Below are 4,584 nucleotides of genomic sequence, written 5' to 3'. Positions count from 1 at the left end.
CCAACTCAAGCACGAAATCAATGTTGAGTCAACAATCATCGAGAGGGGCGAAGCAGCTCGTCACTTATAGGTGGAAGAGACTTATTTCATTTAGTGACTAGCTCTTGCACGCGGATCCTTTCTTGATCCCTAGTGACTTCTAGAGCCGGGTTTTTTTCGATGTTTTTTCTTCCCTACTAGCAACTACTATCAGGTTCAAGCCTTAAAATGCTCTCTCTTTCTAAGAACTAAAGTAAAGGCATGCCTGATCCCAATGCAATGGCTGTTTCCGTTTGGATTCGTTTAGCTTTGCTTTGCCCAGATGTTTGCCTTTCTCAGTCTTGGAAAGGTGAACCCGCCGAAGACGGGAGCCCAGGAGGCAAGGGGTCTTGTCTGATATAGAACCAGAACAAGGGCGGAGGGAGTTGTTTTCCAGTAGCAAGAACTTTCTTTCCTGGTGGAAGGGGGCGGGATGCCTTGGAGGCACCATAGATTGCACCGTTGGCAACGGTGCTTTTGAGTGCCCCTAACCTTGAGCGGGTCGTAGATCGAGTTCTGCGGACTTCCCTGTACTCAAAGTGAATTGTCTAAGTGCTCTCCCCTCTTTGCTTTGTCTCTTTGTCGAGATCGTAATCATTCGATTCCGCTGGCAAAAGGGAAAGTCGTGGAGACGGCAGACTTGCCAGTCAGGCACCCGCCGCTGCCCTAGCAGCTCAACAACGGAATCACCTGAATCAACCAAATGGTGAAGGTGGGAATCCATTGGATGTTGAAAGGGAGACGATAGAGCTTAGATAGGGCCCTTTCTTATTATTAGTAAGGTTTTCAAAAGGCGTAGACAAGCTACCTTTATGAAAAACCTTTTTGTTTAGGGGTTTCTGAAATGAAATCAAAGAAAATACTAAATAATAGTACGAATTATCTTATCCCATTTGGAAGGATATCATCTCATAATTATCTATGATTGTTTCTGTCTCTAGCACGACCACTTGATGAAATGGGGAGGGAAGTGGGACAAATGCCTCAAAAAGGTTCATTTGCCATTCCACCCTCCGATACTCCTTGGAAAACATTAGCTGGTGAAAGGCCTCCCTTTCCTGTTCACTCAACCTTTCTCTGAGGTTGAAACAAAACGAACCACTTCTATTATTGGAGCCCACGGAGCGGTATATGAAGAATGGCTTTTTGGTCCCTTTCGTCCAGTGGTTAGGACATCGTCTTTTCATGTCGAAGACACGGGTTCGATTCCCGTAAGGGATAGGTACTCATTTCCGACCACTGCAGGTCCACTAGAACATGGGAAATTCAAAAGGACGACAACTATCTTATTCGATCATGAACGAGAGGGTCTAAAAAAGATTCCATTTTTTAGGAGAGACCCGGGCTTTAGACACTTGCCCTACTTCTAAATCTCGATAGAAAAGGTTGGGGAGTGCCAGATGCGGAAGCAGTTCTAGTCCCAGCTGCTGAGGTGGCGTAGTGACAGGTGAGAACAATAACAATAGAAGCAGCGGTAGGATTGGAAATCCTGTATTTTACATATCCATACGATTGAGTCCTTGGGTTTCCGAAATAGTGTAAAAAGAGGTGCTTCAAATCATTACTATTTGACTCGGACCTGTTCTAAAAAAGTTGAGGCATTTCGCGACTGCTTGTCTTAGTGTCTGGAGTTCCTTTCTCTCGGTGTAATGGCCAAAAACTTTTTGTTATGGGGGGACCCTGGTTCTCAATCAAAAGAAAGAGCCCTAACCTTGAGTCTTTTTGCGAGGGAAGATTTGAAAGACAAGTTTCGATTCGTTATGCTCAGCACCTCCAACAAGCCCTAAAGTCTCTTGCCGCCTAAAACTCCGCCAAGAAAGCGCAGCTTTACGCTGAATCTGACCTTCGTCCAAGAGTTCGGGCTTCTACGTGAAGAACGTGCTTTCTGACATCGAGTTTCAGCTATGCCAAGAGATCACTACTTTGATACGGTCGGTTCCACCGTCTCTGACATACCTTTCTTCTTGGCTCTATTAGGCTGTGGGGAGTCTTAATTCCACTCCGATCCTAGTTAGTCGAGTAGCTTGAAAGCAATCTACCTTTAGCTAATAGCTAGATTAGTTCTCCCTAATACTGATTAGTTGGTCGAGCACCTCAACAAGGGTTCGTAGAACGAAGGGAGTGTTCAACTGGGGCGCAGCTCTATCTGACATTATCTTGTGCAGCCAAAAAAAAAGGTGAGCGCCCCTCTCCCTATCGGTCGAGCGTCGCAATCCGATTGAGAAGAAGGTAATCATAGATGGGACTTTCCGGTCATATGAAATAGCATATGATAAGCTTGGTCTTTCTTCCCGTACTGATACAGTATTGAAAGCTAGGAAGTCTAATGCATTGGCCTAACCTTATACCAGGGATTCCATTCCATATACCCCGGATGCCAAGTCCCGTAACTTGCTCTTCTAGGAATTGCAGAGCTGAGATCTACTGTTGTTGAGTGGCAGCAAATGAGAAATCTCGTTTGATTTGATTCGAAAAACGATATATATATTTCTATAAATATCAAAGTCGACGTTTGAAATATGAAAATCGAAAACTCTTTAAGATCACTCCACTCTCTCTAGACAACAGATTTCTTCGACGTGTGTATCCTACTCTCATCTCAAAACCCAACCCAGCAGACGCACGCACCCCTGCCTCCCTCGCTGTCAAAACTCTCCTCTCCAGTGAGACCAGCCACCTTCTTTCCTTTAACTAATTCAAGCGATTTCGTCAGTAGGAAACCCCCCTCCATTATATCGACTGGAAGTAGTCGACTGCTCTATGACGGGCTTCCCCGTGGGCTGGGCTTGGCTTGAATGCCGGTTTGGATTTATTGGAAAATAAAAAATACGCATGCCGGATGAAATGGTTGTTGCTATCTGTTACAATAACGAATCATTGGTTTAACTGAATAACTAAAGAAAATATCTCGACCTTTCTCTTCGTCTCAGGCAGGATACCAGGCCGAGAAACCTGGGCAACCACCCCCCTATGTGCTGATCGCTAGCGCATCCAGGGCCCCGGTGCCCAGCTCCGCTGGAGAGGCCCCAAGCCGGCCCCGACTCCTCCTTCATCATTCACATCTCTCTTTCTCATTCCCCGCTTGACATCTTTTTCTCTCAATGGTGCTCTGCTCATTCAGGATAATTTGCAGGTTGTTCAAAGGGATTTCCCGTTCTTCCATCAAATATTCTGCTTTCACAAACTCGAGTTCAAGACCTCCGATTCAAATCCGATCGACTAGATCCGATCACATGATCAAGGAACTATTCATGAAGAAGAAGTTCCAGCCAATTTCGATTTCGATTTTCTTTCTCCGATCTAGTTCGTTCTGTCTTCTTTCCTCACAGACAGAAAAAGATTGTAGTTGATTTAATAATGATCGAGTGACATTGCTTAGACCCCTGAGTAGGACGGGAAAGGCTAAGCTTTGGTGCCGGCCGGAGGGGTTTATTGCACAAAAACGCCGGGACGCAGGCCCCCGAAGAGGGAAGCCCAACGAATGTCAGATGTATGCATCTAACTCAGCAGAAGTACGCCATGGATCTTCTAAGCCGCCATGGAATGCTTCACAGGTTGCCCTGTGTGACTCCAGCTTAATGCGAAGCTGTACTCTCATGATGATGAGCTGCTATCAGATCCATCGGCCTATAGGAGTATGTATGGTGGGTGGTCTCCAGTACTTTACTCTGACTCGCCCAGAGATTTCGTTTGTTGTTGGCTGGTAAGGTTTTGCACGTTGTATCGAATTAAACCACATGCTCCACCGCTTGTGCAGACCCCCGTCAATTCCTTTAAGTTTCGGTCTTGCGACCGTACTCCCCAGGCGAAACCCTTTATCCAAAATCAAACAGTGAGAAACGAGCTAAATTTCTTCAAGCAGGCCCCCTTCTTAGCTCTTGGTGCCTCGAATTTCAAATCATTCACTTGCTTTAACTACTCATGCTGTGGATGTGGGAGCATCAACTCCGTTCCTGTGGGCTTTTGAGGAGCGGGCTGTTGGATCTTTCAATGCACCGTTATATCCTTTCTCGTCCTGATACCCGAGTGACGGACTTCTGCGACGACTAGGGGGCCCGCGATCATGACAGGATTCGAGGAAGAAGCCCCGGCTAACTCCGTGCCAGCAGCCGCGGTAAGACAGGGGGGGCAAGTGTTCTTCGGAATGACTGGGCGTAAAGGGCACGTAGGTGGTGAATCGGGTTGAAAGTGAAAGTCGCCAAAAACTGGTGGAATGCTCTCGAAACCCATTCACTTGAGTGAGACAGAGGAGAGTGGGTACTTTAGTTGACAGTGACAGCTATCTGAGTCAGATTTCAAATGAGTATCCCCAGCGGTTCCGTTTTGGGCAGGCTGGTGCCGGTCCCCGGATGGTCTAAGTCCTTTTCTTACTTTAAAAGAACAAAAGTAGACAAAAGGGGGAAGGTCTGTCCCGATGATGATTCACTAAAAAGTGCTGGTTTCTATATAGCTATGAGAATTCTCGAGTAATATATCTGGCGCGTACTTCAGCTTCTAATCTAATAAGGGCACATCCGCTTTCTCTGTCTGTGGATTTTGGAGTCGCACTGATCGACAGGAGAAGCG

At 46.4% G+C, this 4,584-nt stretch overlaps 1 non-coding gene across 1 annotated transcript; it reads left to right on the top strand.

Moving 5' to 3' along the window:
* Window positions 1–1,167: 1,167 nt before the first annotated feature.
* On the top strand, window positions 1,168–1,239 carry TRNAE-UUC. The gene has a single exon. It is a non-coding gene; the product is annotated as a tRNA-Glu (tRNA).
* The last annotated feature ends 3,345 nt before the right edge of the window (window positions 1,240–4,584 follow it).

Source organism: Benincasa hispida, chromosome 4, assembly GCF_009727055.1.
Source record: "Benincasa hispida cultivar B227 chromosome 4, ASM972705v1, whole genome shotgun sequence".
NCBI lineage: Eukaryota > Viridiplantae > Streptophyta > Magnoliopsida > Cucurbitales > Cucurbitaceae > Benincasa > Benincasa hispida.
The sequence above is the reverse complement of the archived record's forward strand: the minus strand, read 5'-3'. Positions and strand labels throughout refer to the sequence as shown.